Below are 16,970 nucleotides of genomic sequence, written 5' to 3'. Positions count from 1 at the left end.
TTGTTGGGGAATTCTTTATTGTTTCCTACAGCATTAATGTGGTTTTGATTTTCTTTATAAGATAATTTCTGGTGAAGTCTCTTACTACCAGCTGGCTCATGTCCTCATCGAGCTTTCCTTTTCCTTAAGCAGTGAAATAAGAGTGTAAGGGTGAACTTAAGAAAACCAAATAGCTGAATCGAACTGAACTAATATTCAGTATTTTGCTTTTTAATTACCCTTTATATAAACATTACAATTTGCTATAAAAATATATCTACTCTTTTAGACTTACTAAATTTCAGTATTGCCTTTAAGAAATTTGGGGTATTTCACAGTCATTATTGATTCTGTATAAATGTATTGAGAAGGAAAAGGCAAGATAGAAGATTGACTTCATCTAATAAGATGATGATGTATCAGGATCAGGAAGTAGGTATAACAGTACATCATTTTTGCCCTATGTATTAGTTTGCTTTGTGATTCTGGACTCAAGATGTTGTTGTTCTAGCTTGGGGAGAACAAGAACAATTAAACAAACAACCTGATAAGCAAAGGACTCAAATAGACCTTTCTCTAAAGAAGATATAAAAATGGCCAGTAAAGTCATGAGAAGTGGCTCAGCATCACTAGTCTTTAAGGAAATGCAAAACAATGAGATAACACTTCATGCCTATGGAAATTGCTATTATTAAAAAGCAAGCAAATAACCCAACAATAGCAACAACAATAACAACAATAACAAAAACAAAACCGAAAATAGCAAGTGTTGGAGAGTATGCAGAGAAATTAGAACCCTTGTGCATTGCTGCTGGAAAGTGGAAAGAATTTTCCAAATTTACCACATAGAAAAAGATAAGGCATTACCTCCAAGAATTCAAGATAGAATTGCCATATGATCCAGCAATTTCCCCCTTAGGGTGCATAGCCAAAAGAGGTAAAAGCAGAGACATGTGTATGTTCATTTTCATAGCAGCATTATTTACATTAGCCAAAAGGTGGAAGCAACTCAAGTGTCTATTCATTTCTAAGGAAAATGTGGTATATAAATAAAATGAAATAATACTCAGCCTTAAGAAGTAAGGAAACTCTGACACAGGCCACAACATGGCTGAATCTTGACGTATTATGCTAAGAGAAATAAGCTAGTTACAAAATGACAAATATTTGTATGATTCCTCTTATATGACATCTCTAGAGTTGTCAGACTGATAGGGACAGAAAGTAGAATGGTAGTTGCCAACGACTGGGGAGGGGAAGGAATGGGGAATTACTGTTTAGTGGGTACAGAGTTTCAGCAGGAAAAGATGAAGAAGTTCCAGAGATGGATAGCGGTGATAGTTGCCCAACAATGTGAGAACTGTGCACTTAAAATGGTCAAAATGGTGTATTTTATGTTCTGTGCATATTACCACAATTAAGAGAGATAATCATTTATTTCAGTAAAAACTGAATTAATGCAAAGAAGAGAGTAATGAAAGTAAAGGAAATACTAATAAAAGTGTATCTGCGCATGTGTGTGTATATGTATGTGTCACATACAATAATTCGTATAAATGATACTGTAGTTGATTTAAGTCCTTAAATCTTATGATACATGGAACATGTAATCTTATGATACATGGAACATTAGAGAATGGAAATAGTTAGGATAACAAACCAGGGACGCCTGGGTGGCTCAGTCAGTTAAGTGTTTGACTCTCGATTTTGCCTCAGTCATGATCTCTGGATTGTGAACTGAGTCCTGAGCCGGACTCTGCACACAGTTTGCTTGGGATTCTCTCTCTCTCCCTCTTCCTCGGTCCTCCCCACCCCTCCCCCTGCTCTTTCTCATTCTCTCACTCTCTCACTTTCTCAAATTCAAATAAGAAAATAAATCTTTAAAATAAATAAAACAATATTTAAAACTGTGGATTAGAACAAGGCATAATCTTGATAGTTGCATTTAATGGTTTTTTTTTTTTTTAAGATTTTATTTATTTATTTGACAGAGAGAGATCACAAGTAGACAGAGAGGCAGGCAGAGAGAGAGAGAGGGAAGCAGGCTCCCTGCTGAGCAGAGAGATTGATGCAGGGCTCGATCCCAGGACCCTGAGATCATGACCTGAGCCGAAGGCAGAGACTTAACCCACTGAGCCACCCAGGCATCCCAAATTTAATGGGTTTTGAAAAATTGTCTTGGGCATTCTGAGAAAGCTTTGCCTTTATCATGCAATAAAGGCGGTGACTGCTCTGTCACTTTGTAATACTGCATTCACTGCGAGCCATAACCCTTCGCCAACTCCTAAAGATGATCTGTAGATTTATATCTAGCCGTCTTTTGATATACTGTGTTTTCTGTTAGGCAGGTATTGCCTTTATCCTTGGATTGTATAAGCTAAGTCAAAATTAGGTCAATTCTATTAGGAATAATTTTAAAAGTGATATCTTTGAAACAGTTTTATTCAATGAGATACTCTTCGATGAATGTCAGAAACCTCACTTTTTTCTATCAGTGATGTGCAGTTTGCTGTGGGGTTTTATAATTTTATGAAACTGATGACTTGATTGCTTTGGGGAAATTCACATGCAGATTTTACCTTGAAGAGTCAAAAAGCATTGCTAAATGATGGATCAAGTGTAATGGGATTAAGGATTTTTTCCATCCTTTTTATATTAATTACCCATCCATAAAGAGAGAAACTAATCACCCTGTCCCTGACTAATGCTCTGTAGGCTTTTGATATCTGTTTGATGAAACTATCACAAAAGATAAAACTGGAAAAATTATTTTCTACTTCAGATACGCCTATAACACTAGAGTTGGCAGGATTTGAGTCTCTGAGACCAAATGAATATGAAATGATGAGATGCCACCTCGCATAGAGAAGCAAAACATCACAGCTATCTTTGATGTTAAACAAAAGTGTGATATACATGTTTCTAAAACCAGAGTCTTACTGCTCCTTAATCAGGCTGTGATACAGCTGTGGTCACTTGTGCTCCAGCTGAGAGAGGACATGTACATACAGGATGGTGTGAGCTCAATCTCTATCCAGGGCAGTAGTCTGTGCATCCTGCTTAGGCCTCCTGAGTACTAGGAAATAAGAACTGTCTAAAGTTTTAACCTAAGAGGAATATTTGTTCACCTGTTGTCACCCACTTCTACATATACAATCATTTTATTTTTTTTTTCAGTTATTCCATGTGCAAAATGATACTCAAAAACTGCTGGGGGAGAAATACTCCATTAGCCACTCCTGGTGTAGTGGTAGCTAAGTTGTCCTCTAGTTGTGTGAGTGAGCGACCATCTACTTTCAATAATGTGATCTTGATTAGAGATTTAATATTAGAAATGCAAAAAATTTGCCTGTACTCATGTTGAGAAATAAGTCTACAACCCTATATATAGTTAGCTACCATCTGGAACTGATAATAATTTTATTTAACACTAGGATATAGTATAAATAAACACAGAGGGCAGTTATTGTTCCTTCCATATATGCTAAGTGAGCATTAAATGTAGGACTTTGGCTAATGTATATTTCAATGGCTTAAATTAAAATTATTTACCTAAGAGGTAACAAACTATAACCTGAAGAATATACTTTTTTCTTTTTACTTTTCTTGAATTTCCATAGTTGTTAAACATTATATATAACATTTATGAGTCAATAAAGAATTTTAACACATAAATAAATATTGCTTGCCATAATACCTTGGAATAAGCTTTAGAGTCTTAAAAAAAATATTTGCTGAATTCTGTTCTTTACTATATCTTTGGGGAAAAATTTTACCTAATAATTTGCAATGGGTTATGCTATACATTTTTTAAAATGTGAAATTAGACAAATTTATAAATTCTGACAGTGGAGGTCTGTGTATTCACATTTTTTTTTCTTTTTTAAAGATTTTATTTATTGAGGTGCCTGGGTGGCTCAGGGGCTTAAGCCTCTGCCTTGGGCTTAAGTCATGATCCCAGGGTCCTAGGATCGAGTCCCACATTGGGCTCTCTGCTCAGCAGGGAGTCTGCTTCCCCCTACCCCTGCCTGCCTCTCTGCCTACTTGCCATCTCTGTCAAATAAATAAATAAAATATTTTTTAAAGACTTTATTTATTTATTTGACAGACAGAGATCGCAAGCAGGCAGAGAGACAGGCAGAAAAAGAGGGGTGGGGGGGAAGCAGACTCCCTGCTCAGCAGAGAGCCCGATGTGGGGCTCCATCCCTGGACCCTGAGATCATGACCTGAGTTGACGGTAGAGGCTTAACCCACTAAGCCACGCAGGTACCCCTCACAATCTCCTAATTCTGGAGATTTTGGATTAAAAATTTGCAGAAATTTGCAAATAAGCTTATTTTGCTTATGTTTAAATCCAGAATTTTAAGTGTAATACAGGTCTTTTTCAACAGACTATTTTTGAAATGCATGAATTTAAAATGGTTATCTTGTTTCTGAACTTTTTTTTTTAAGATTTTATTTATTTATTTTACAGAGAGAGATCACAAGTAGACAGAGAAGCAGGCAGAGAGAGAGAGGGAGGGAAGCAGGCTCCCCGCTGAGCAGAGAGCCGGATGTGGGACTCGATCCCAGGACCCTGAGATCATGACCTGAACCGAAGGCAGCGGCTTAACCCACTGAGCCACCCAGGCACCCTCTTGTTTCTGAACATTTAAATGGTTCCTATTTGTATATATTTAGTCATTCTTAAGTTAACAAAAAACTATAAAAAATCTGAGTCTACTTAAGCCTCAGATAACTAATTTACTTCTGAAAGTTCTCTTGAGAATAAAAAAGCTCTGATAACTTTACTTTCACAAAAGGAATACAGCACTTATTTTATCATTTATACTTGGAATGCTACATTTGCATACAAGTATAATTTAAAATTAAAGTAATTAGAATCAATTTAAGATTATACATGTGGATTAAAAACATTTTTACAAATTTTGACACAAGTCAATCAAAATATACAAAATAATTCCATGACTGAATAAAAGGAAATCAATACAATTATTTTTCCTGATTATTCAGTTATTACTAATGTGTAAGTGAACTCTTTGAAAATGCAGTGATGCATTATGGCATCACCATATGCATATGCACATATGTCAAAGATGTTTAAATATATAACTTTGTTCTTTTTAAATTTCTTTTTGTTTTACTGATTATCTTTCAATTGATCCCATAAGATGCAGTAAACAACATGCTCTAGATCAGCGTCCTTTCTTTTCTAAATGTTGCTTCTAATGAGTAGGCAGGGAACATACGTATTCAAATTGGTGCAAATTTAGTAAAATTAAGAAAAAAGGTGTGTAATAATATGGTGTCCTATAAAACATATAAGATTTAGTACACGGTTTTATAACAACTATTCTGTCTGTTTGTTTTAAGGGTTTTTTTTTGTCGTTCCGTTTGTTTTCTTGCATTTGTGATACTTAAAACAAAAATTGCTTTTTAAAACACGAATGTGAGATCCATGCCAAAAATATGCTCTTCTATGTAATTTCTGTTCTTTAAGTTTTCTGAATATATAGTATCTGGGCCCATTAGGATAGTTTTTGTTTTTGTTTTTGTTTTGTAATAAATTATGAGTAGTAGAGAATATTTAGAATGAGGTTCTACTATCCATTTCAAATCTATATACTGAAGTGTTTAGAAGATGGTTTTGGATAGATTTCTTTTGCATTTGCCTAGAAATTGACAATATGAAATTGAAAATATGGACAATATGTGGTCAAATATATGAAATGAACATCAAGTGATCATATATATGTAATACAACCTAAAGTGCAAAAGTAAATTTCATTTATATTTTGCATATATAATACTAAACCAGCTATCTTACTGTTTATGTTTAGATTATCTTTTTCATTTAATAGGATGTTGAAATGACAAATTTTACAAATTCAGCTTCATTCATTTGAGAGGATTACTTTAGTACTTTATTCACATTTATAATCCTACAAATATTTACTGAGCACTTACTCTATGCAAAGCCATATTGAGGGCACTAGGGATATAGAAGTGTACAAAATACAGTGCTGGAAACACAGAAAAGTACATAAGAAATGAGTTATTGATATTATAATACAGGGTAAAATGTCTTCGTTATCTTACATTCTATCTAGCTGGGTGATCAGACAAAAAAATAAGTACAATATAGAATATGTTACATAGTGTTAAGTACCGCGTTAAGAAGATGACTTTTGCTACCTGAAGGAAGCATAGAATTAGAAAAGATTTTTTCAGGCTGAAAAAAGGAGAAAAAGCCTACCCTACTTTTTCTCACTTGTCCACTTCTAAAGTTAGATGCTATTTTTCTCTTAATTTAAATGTTTAGTTTTCACTATTGCTGTTTAGAATTCGCAAAATTCTGCAGTATTTCTAAAGTACTATTAGAAAGCAATCCTCATGTGACAAAGCTTGAGGAGAGACTGGATTGGAACACAAGCTCTGAGACAGAGACTCAGAGAGCGAGAAGAGAGAGAGATTGACCAAGCAGTCGATTGAGAGTATGACAAACATGATCTTGAAAGTCAGAAGATTCAAAAGGCCAACACTGGGCAATATCTGTATAAAAATTTGAGGAACTGATAAATGTAAACTGTTCTAGGAATAAAGAATGAGAATACAATTTAGGCTTCTAATATATAGAGCTATTTTTTCTGATGTTAATCAAGTTTTTATTTGATTACTTCTTGAAATGTAATCCAGAAGATTTTAGTTGAGGTAATGACAAATCTTTAGGGAATTTGTGATACTGTTACTTCCAGGGTGTAAGTGATTGACCTCTAACAGAGAATGTGATAGAAAAATTTCATGGAATTATGTAGTGGCAAAAAAAGAAGATCTATGATTCATCTCTGAGGAGTTTGTGCATAAGAAACACAGTAACTGAACAAATAGACCAAAAATTTCTTTGAAGGCTCAAATGAATACAGCAATTCTGAATAGAAAAATTGACTGATAATATAGGAATAATTTGATGACAGTTCTATGAAGGCAAAGTAGAATATGCATACAAATGAGCATGCCACATACAACATGGAGGCTTAAGTGGGTAGAAGAAGAATAAATGAAACAAGATGGGATTGGGAGGGAGACAAACCATAAGTGACTCTTAATCTCACAAAACAAACTGAGGGTTGCCGGGGGGAGGGGGTTTGGGAGAAGGGGGTGGGATTATGGACATTGGGGAGGGTATGTGATTTGGTGAGTGCTGTGAAGTGTGTAAACCTGGTGATTCACAGACCTGTACCCCTGGGGATAAAAATATATGTTTATAAAAGATAAAAAATTAAAGTCTAAAAAAAAAAAAAAAAAAAAAAACAGAACCTAAACATAAAAAAAAAAAAAGTCAAATAAATTGATATTTATAAGATTGAAATGCAACTGGAATTTTTAAAGGAAATTCTCCCAAAAAACACATTTCATGGTTCTTTAATTCATGTATTCAATTAATCAATAAAAATCTGTAAACTAAATGGGAGGTACTTCCTTCGTTTTGACAAATGAGGTAAAAAATGTGTAAGATCCATCCATCTTCTGGAGCTTTACCTTTCACTGAGATGAAGAAAAAAACAGAACAATTATATAAATAATAAATCAATTAAATAATACACATATGTACATAATATATATTCGTATATAGATAATATATCAATATTACTAAGAAATAAAATGGTAAACTAAATGCTAAATCAATGGCAGATTTATAAAGAGAGAAACAGGATATATATACATCTCTTCATGTGGTCCCCCCAATTACTTATTAATTGTAGTGTTTTTAACATATATCCACAATTCTTTGACACTACTTTTTTCAGGATGAGAAGCTTGATTCTCCTCTTCAATGAGATCTGGATTTAGTGACTGACTTCTAATGGAGTCTAGAAAAAATAAATAAATAAATAGCCTTGTGCTGGAGAAGCCTAGCAAATACCTTAACCAAGACATCCAAATTAACCAGTAATGTCACATTGGTATCTGTAGCCAATAGTATGTTATGTTAGGAAAGGAATTTTTCCCTTGTAGTATTCTACCATAAAACCCACAACCCCATCTAATCATAAGAAAATGTTAGGTGATTCCAAATTAAGGGACATTCTACAAAATACCTGACTATTACTTTTTAAAGATGTCAATGACAAGGAATCACAGATTGTAAGAGATGAAAAAGCTATGACAAATAAATGCAACATGGTATATTGGCTTGGACATAAGAACATAAAATTTAATTTTGATTAATGTACTATCATTATATAAGATCTAACATTAGGAGAAACTGGAATAAGAATATATGGAACCTTTTATACTACAACTACACCTCTCTTGGCAACCTAAAATTATGTCAAAATAAATCACTTTTAAAATGAAAGATTAAAGTTAACACTTGTTTTTAGGTAAATGCTTTACATACCGTAGTTATCTATATATTTTTCTTGTGAAGCTCTCATTTTTAATCTGCAATGGAAATTTATATTTCCCCAAAAAATCTTGTAAGTATTATATTGCTGTTTAGAAGTCATTTTATTTTAATTTTAGTGACTCATTTTTAGACTGTATCATTAATTCTCACGGCCCCCCAAATCAAGTGAATACAATTCAATTATATAAAATGTTATATGAAAATGGCTCTAAAAAGTGTGCTATGTATAATTGCAATTTACACAAGATGCACTCTGAATCCTCCTTTCCAGATGATGTAAACAAAAATGATACTCTCAAATTAATACTTAGCTTTTCAGAGATTTCATCAGTGATGCTGGGGAAGGATTAAGGCATTAGAGGCTAAAATCTGTCAAGTGTGGTTATGCATCTGAGATTCACTTACTGAACCATGAACACACTTTTATTATTTTCCATGAAAAATTCACTTCTATATATCAATGCTGCATGTGACTATTAATACCAACAACGATAAAAATAGAGCATGTTTATGTAATACATTCTGTTGTTCTTGTTTGTAATCATGGTCCTGAAATATTATCCTATGAGAAAGCACGATAGGATAATATCTTCTCCAAATTTATTTAAAGATTTCACAAAGAAAAAAAAAACAAGCAATATGTTCCATTTCAATGTATTATGTAGCTGGGTTCTGGGAGAAGCCAGATGCACAGTAATTTCCATTCCTGAGACACTTTCTAACTTGCTGATGATTAGCCCTATCCCACAAGTGCCTTGAAAATGCTCTTTCTGCTGAGACAGCTATTTGAATTAATGGCTATTTTGTTTATGTTCAGATTTGAAGATAATAAAGCAATCCCCTCATAAATTTTACTATTTCATATAAAGTTGAACTATATCATGCCCTATGAAACAAAAAATATTTACTTATTAGATTTTAATACTACCTTATAGTCTATAGATTACAAAATCCATAATGTGAGACCCAATTTGCAGAACACAGTTTCAAAATAAGGAATGGTATATTTTCCTTATTGTTGTGACAGTGATAATACAGTAAGAGAAAATTACAACTTAATGCAATCAATTTGATAAGCATTTACTTACCGAGACCTGTGTTTTAGAAAAAGTGAAGGCTGAGCCTTTATACATGAAGTAATAAATGAGTTAAATTATGTCTTAGCTGGAAAAGAGGTATGAGAATAAAGAACAAAAATAGAAAAAATAGATGTTTAAATGACAGAATATGAATAAAACAGTTTAGTAGGAATTAGATGGTTAAGGGGTGAGTTGAGAAAGTAAAATGTCACATAAGTCAAATAATGGAAATGATGTAAGATGTATGCGTGAGGCAAATATCAGCAGGGATAAAGATAAGAACCAAGAAAGGTATTTGGACTTTTGATTGAGAGACTATAGATGACCGTTGGAACAAGAGTTTCAAAGTATTTGTGAGCATGTTTCCTCATGGTTAAGAAGCCGATTAGTCTGGCAAGAAATGCAGGGGTAAGCAAGTCTTTTGGCAAGTGGGATCATTAAGAAAATAATAATTCTCCTAATGGCAGCATTCCTTTAACTACAGATTACATTTCTCAAGGCTGAGAAATAACCCAATATTTATTTGATTGTTTTTTCTCTTTTTGTGATGAAAATATGCCAATATGTTTTGTTTCATTTTGCTTATTATCTCCAGTTCCTCAACAATTGTTAAATTTCTACTTTGTTCAAAGTATAGTCTTAGGCACTATGGTGGTACTAAATAAACAAGATATATTTCCTCTTCTTTGGAAAATACTAATTTTAAAAAGTATTTGAGATATAACAGTAAAAAGGATAGTGTAAAGGAGACCATGCTCTAAAAAGACAGAACATAAAATAGTTTCTTTCAAGCACCGAGGAGGGGAAAATATCTTGAGAACTTGGTTGAAATCTGATTGGTAAGAGCTTTCAATGCCATGTTGTAGAAAATGAAGTTTACTGTGTAGGCAGTAAGGGTACCATTTGTGGTTGTAATCAACTCTCATTTTTATGTGTATGTCGAGAATTAAAGATTGGATCAGTCAAGATAAACATCCTAGACCACAATTCAACTTCACTATGAGGTGGATGAGCTCAATTCAGAGGTGGACCGTTTAAACTAAGGGAACAGGTGCTTTTGTGGTATCTTCAGTAGTATTCTCTGACATACTTAGCACATTGACTTTGAAACAACCTTACAAAGTGTCAAAGCACTAACTCTCCTAAAAGAGAAACATAACCCCAGCTCCAAGATGGATGACAGATAGGGTATTATTTTGCCATCCCAGAAGAATATAGTGGGAGTACTCTCCTGAATCTCAAGGTGGGAGAAATGAACCCACAAGGGTTCTCTAGAGAAAATGCTCTATCTTTTCTTTTTGGCTAGGATAAATCTGGAGATAGTTCCCAGCAGTACTGTGACTAATGTTCTTGGAAGGAATCATCTATATATTGATCCAAATAAAGAATATTTATTTTAAAATTGGCATCTAACTACTCTTTCTGCTCCTCCAGAGAAAAGGGGGAAAATGTGGTGGTCCTCATTGGAAATAAGAGAATATGTTATCCAAAACACTTAACAGTCTTCTGTACCATTAAAATTTTGATATAAGCCAGGAGTAACTAAAATATAATAAAATATGCTATTTTCTTATAATATACAGTATAAACCCTTAACCCATGTAACATTTTGAAAGATGAATTCACATTATCAGTATGAGTGTGTAAATAAGCTTATTTATAATAATAATATATGACATATTTAGACATACTGTGTCTACTCTGCACATTCCTCCCCTAGTTATAATGCTGATATTTTCCTGACAAAATGAAAATGGAACACATTACTCTTGTTTTTGTATGATAAAACATGAATTTCCTCTACAATGGAGCCTCTGAGGATTTGGTAGGAGAAGTTGAAGAGATATGAAATGCACTTAAGCATCTTTAAAATAGAAGTCTTTAATAAATGGGAGCCATTTGCTTCCAGCTGCTCTTAAGGATAGCAGCCCTCAAGGGGAGAAAATACAAAAATGAATGGGTGCTCAATAAATATCTGTTGAATTGAATTGAGTAACTAATTGATTATTCTTCAACCACAAAAGACATTCTGGAGCTTTTAGAAGGAAGGTATTATGGCAATTTAGCTTGATCTGTGTAACATTTATTACAGTGCCCATAGGTAAAATGTCCTGCTATGGTGTAAGACAGCATGCCTCAGAATGGGATTTGATAGGACACAGGCATCTGAATATGGTTGCAGGGACATGGTTTCTGGCAATATAGAAGATTTTTTATAAATTTTATATATTTTTTAAAATTTATTTATTTAAGAGAAAGCATGAGTGACCACAAGCAGGGGGAAGGGCGATGGGAGAGGGAGACAAACAGACTCCCTGCTGAGTGCCGAACCCAACATGGAGTTTGATCCCAGGACCCTGAGATCATGGCCTGAGCTAAAATCAAGAGTCAGATGCTTAACTGACTGAGCCACCCAGGGGCCCCAGAAGATTTTAAAAAATACCTTTTTAAACTAGAATAAAGGAGATGTCAGTTGCTGACACCTAATAAATCCTTAGATTTGTTATGAATATTCTTTGTTTTTTTTCCTCTTTCCCATTGAGGGTGGGAAATGAGATCCACCAATCCACAGAAATTATTGTTTTGAACATCTAGGAAAGAATTCATAATTATGTTCCAGAACAATGGTGGAACGGTGTTATTATTCACATACTTGATTTTGAAAAGAAAAAATAGAATACTTCACAATCTAAAGTCTAGCAACTAACAAGCATGCAGATAGCAACCCCCCCCCCCCATTTTTTAAAACAGAACTTTTTTTTACTTCCATGCACAGAAAATTCAACAGTGTACACTTAGCCCAGTTTGGTGGTGAGTGCCTTTACCTTTCCAGCTTAGCAATGTAATCCACTGACTTTGGGCCCGAGACATTGCCTCCATGGTGACAGTGGATTTCATCATTTTTGTCATTGTACTTGGCCCTGATAACTCTCATCAGTTCAGCCAGAGCTCCTTTGTCTTCCAAGGTAACTTGTGTGAAGGCAACAGTGGTGCAGGTCTTCCTGTCCACCAGACTCCCCAGCCTGGCCTTTCCCTTAATAATGCCATAGAGAACCTCCCATCTTCTCCTTGGAGACAGGAAGCCAACCAGCTCAATGAGATCAACCTCATGTGCAATTACTACCAGCTGAGCTTTTTTCTTTTCCACCAGGGTGGTAACAGTATTAACCCTAGCATGTAGGACAGGGAACCTCTTAGTGGGGACATCCCCTTTGCCAGACCTCTCTTCTTAGTCCAAGCCAACCAACTCTGATTCTTCTCTTGCTTTGCCTCTCGTCTGTATTTGTTGGCTGGCTAAAGCAGCTGAGTCATTGTTTGGTGGTTCAGGCTTGAGTAAACTGGTTAATGGAAGGGGGGAAGAACTTCTAGATGTTTACAGAGAATATCCTCTTGCTTCTGTAGCCAGATATAGCGGGGCCATTTGACAGAGCAGATGAGTTCCCTTTTGGGCTAGATGTTCTGTCTGATGCCAGAATTCTTGGGCCTTTTCTCACACAGGGGATTGAACACCTTTTTGGCCTCCTGCTTCTTCATGACAGCAAGGCAGGATCACTTTCTTCCCTTAGCTTTCTTTTCTTTGAAGCATCTTGGATGGCTGGAAGAGAGAATACAAACCCACATTTTAAAAATCTTCAATGAAAAAAAAATCCTAATTAGAAAAATCTGGAGATAAATTATTACCTCCAGGCATGTTCTTTTATTGTATTTATCATAATTTATTATCTTTACATAGTTTAATGGCTGCCCTTAGAAACATGTATTAGCACAACTTAGATTTGGGACTGGATCTTCCTTGTTTTGAGGACAATCTTGTCCACCTTAGGATCTTAGCAGCATTTCTGGCCTATACACAGTGGATGCCAGCAGTAGACCCTCCCTAGCCCTGACAATCAAAAATGTTTCCAGATGTTACCAAATGATTCCTAAGGTGCACTGACCAGGTTGATAAATTACATGTATGTAGTTCTGTGTTTATACTGTAAAGCTAAAAGGACTGATAATTTCTATGAATACATTAAAGGAAGGTGAGCTTTATTTGCTTTAATACACTTGGAAAAATTAAATTTTTATTGTGTTAGTATTTGTTGAAAGACTACTATATGAGGTGTCTCCTTATGTTCTTATAAAACAATGCAAGTGCCTTTTATAAGGAATAACAATTAAATGTTAAGCACTGAACTGGAGTCTTTATACACATTCTTTTCTTCTTTTTTTAACATTCTTTAATTCTTAAAAAAAAAGTATGTATGGAATGTACATTCTCACAGTTAAAGAAATTAATGTTCTGGGGACTTATGTTGTCTAAGGTCACACAGTTAGAACCCAAAGTCAGCTCTTTATTAAAACAGATGCCTTGGGGCACCTGGATGGCTCAGTGGGTTAAGCCTCTGCCTTCAGCTCAGGTCATGATCTCAGGGTCCTGGGATCGAGTCCCACATCGGTCTCTTTGCTCTGCAGGAAGCCTGCTTCCTCCTCTCTCTCTCTCTCTCTCTGCCTCTCTGCCCACTTGTGATCTCTCTCTGTCAAATAAATAAAATCTTTAAAAAAAAAAAAAGATGCCTTTTCTTTGTAGTACAGTGAAATTGCATGGCTTAACAAGCTGGAAGAAAATATTCTATCATATCTATGTTTTATAGGCCACCAACATAATATTTAACTTGCTATTGTTTTAAAGATTTCCCAATAGTTTGAGACTTTATATTCATTAAAATTTTAAAGCAAGGTAATATTAATAATTTTTCAAAAACCTTTTTAAGGTTCATTTTGAGAATTTTTCCATTAATAAAACTCAAATACAAAATAGAAATGTCCCATCATAAATTTAAGAACCTCTTTACTAAAACTATATTAAATTTGTTATTTGAAGGAAAATATTGGATTATATTATTCATTTGTAATTTTGTTTCTTTGTCACTTAGTAAATGCTTAACATGCTGATTTATGAACCTTCTCTTTCCTGAAAGAGCCAAGGTAAATTGCAATTGGCAGTGCTGTAAAGAAGTCTAAATTATTTTCTTTCATGAGTAATATGAAAAATTGAAGTGTAATTGATGGTCATTAAAAACCAATGTGGATTCTTATAAGCACAGAAATAAAAACTCTTGTCTAAAAAAATAGTAGCTGAAAAAAGTAATTTTAATGGACTTTAAAAAGCGCAAACATATGCCATCAACAAATCTTTGCAGACCTTTAGGCTTTTTTTGGAGTATTTTGATTAGAATAATAAAGTGATTGTCATATTTCATTGACATAACATGCACATTTTTTTTTACATTTTAACATACCTGTATTGTGAAGCATCTTAAAATCCCAGTGTATCAGAATGAAATTAGTATTTTGCCCTTACATAAAATAATGATGCGAGTTACTATTGATGTTTACATTCAGTAATTGATAAAACTTAATGAAATATTTTAAAACATGTCAATGCTTAAATTTTTGGTTCTAGAAATTTTGATTCCTATGTTTAATAGTTTAGACAATGGCATTGGGTGCTAATTATAATTTCTGTTGGCTATGTTGATAGCAGAAACCTCTGAAAAACACATATTTCTAAAATATTTTCAGTATCACTATTCTTTGCTGTCATTTTAAAAATTTATTTGTTCTTTGTTTTTGTCTTAATGTTATGTGTATCCACAAATCATTTTGAAAGATAGCTGGTAAACCTTTTCAGAAATGCATTTTAAGTAACCACAAAATTACTATATATCTATCAGATCAGATAGATTTATCAGTTCCAGTTGTGGGTTTTGGTTCATTTCAAGTACGTGAAAAATATTTTTTAAAATATGAGAATAATAATTTCCCAAAGGTATGATTCCTTCTGTATTTGCTCAGGATATTTTCTGCTGATTTTTTTAATAATATAAGTACAAGACTTTATTATATTGTTATATAGTTCATATAGTTAGATTTTATTTTCAAAATAGATAGGATTCAATATGTGTATTTCTTTTTTTCATATTTGTATGCTCATAAAAATATCCTGTACATGTCAATCAGCATAACCTAGTTTAAGCAGAAATATTATTGTAGGATTACATTTGGTTATCTGTCTTTTTCTAAGCATGAAAAGCCCTTGATATTATATCTTTTAAGCAAGCATTTTAAAAATGAAGAGCAAATAGACAAGGGTTTTGAAGTTTGCATCTGTTGATGCAGAAAGTTAGCTATTAATATTACATATATTCAAACTAATCACAATTTATGGAATTAACTATAAGTGAAACCATGTAGAATGGCATTTCATGCTTTTGGTTTCCTGTGACTTGAAAGGGAGTTGTTTTCCTCTGACAGATTACAGAGGATTTGGTATCAACTTTCCATTCCTCAAATTTAGGTTGCAAGCTTTTTTTCTTTTTCTTTTTCAAAACGATAAGTGGAAGCACACTGAACCTTGAATAAATAATGTTTGCATCTCATAATCTAAAGCTAAAGCAAATGAGGGATTTGAAACAATTGTTTAGGTAATTTAAGTTCCAATCAATAGCTCGTTTTGATAGAAAAAATCTATTATGTTTATCAAGAGGACACATAAATAAACTGATTTACATTTATGTTCTAAAATAAACAGTGTACAAAACTTCTTAGGTATTACTTTGTCCTCCGGAAGCTACTCTTTTAACAGCAAATGCATGGATGTGCATGGGCACAGATAACTCCGGTTAAATTAAGTAAATGAGGTAGATTTGAAACAACAAATATTTACTTTCTCATAATTTCTGTGAGTCAGGAATCTAGGCAAGCCTTAGCTGGGAACCCTGGCTCAAAGCCTCTCCCAGAGCTGCAACCAAGGTGGAGACTGGGGCTATAGCCATCTCAAGGCCCCGCTGAGGTCCATATCCAAATTCACTCTCTCACATGGCTGTTGGCACATACCAGTTCCTTGATGACTGTTGTCTAGAGATACCAGTTCTCCATTGGGCAGTTCACATGAGGCAGCTGATTTCCCTCAGCAAAAGCAAAAGAGACCGAGAGAGTGAGCAAGACAATAGCCAGAATCTTTTGTAACCTAATCTTGGAAGTGTCATCCTATTACTTTTATTATATTGTATTCTTTAGAAATGAGTCCCTAGGTCCAGACCACACTCAAAAGGAGAGGATTGCAAATGGGATGAATATTCAAAGGCAAGGGTCATTGCAGGTCATTCCAAGGGCTAACCACCACAGCTCCACCAGATCTCAGCAGGATTCCTGTTCCCTGCTAAAGCCAAAGTTTTTCTCTTCTTTGCTATTTGTGGTTAGGCACTTCTTTTCCCTTAATAAATTTCTTTTCTGCTTTCACCACATGTTTTTTTCTACCTCTTGTAAAGGGTTGTAACCACTCTTCCCCATCATCGGAAACGTGAAACTTCACAGGCACATTTCTGTGTTGAAATTTATACTGTTCACCTTCTGCAAAATGTTGTCTCTGAATGGCAAGGCTGTGCTGTGGTTGGGTTTAAAATGAATTAAGGAAATTAATAAGTGAATTCTGTCCATGAAATTATATTATTCCC

At 34.1% G+C, this 16,970-nt stretch overlaps 1 pseudogene; it reads right to left on the bottom strand.

Moving 5' to 3' along the window:
• Nucleotides 1–12,263: 12,263 nt before the first annotated feature.
• LOC131825658 (large ribosomal subunit protein eL8-like) lies at nt 12,264–13,089 on the bottom strand (annotated as a pseudogene).
• Nucleotides 13,090–16,970: the final 3,881 nt, after the last annotated feature.

The sequence above is a fragment of the Mustela lutreola genome, chromosome 2 (assembly GCF_030435805.1).
Source record: "Mustela lutreola isolate mMusLut2 chromosome 2, mMusLut2.pri, whole genome shotgun sequence".
Classification (NCBI taxonomy): domain Eukaryota; kingdom Metazoa; phylum Chordata; class Mammalia; order Carnivora; family Mustelidae; genus Mustela; species Mustela lutreola.
Note: the sequence above shows the minus strand (reverse complement) of the source record. Positions and strands in the feature narration are given on the sequence as shown.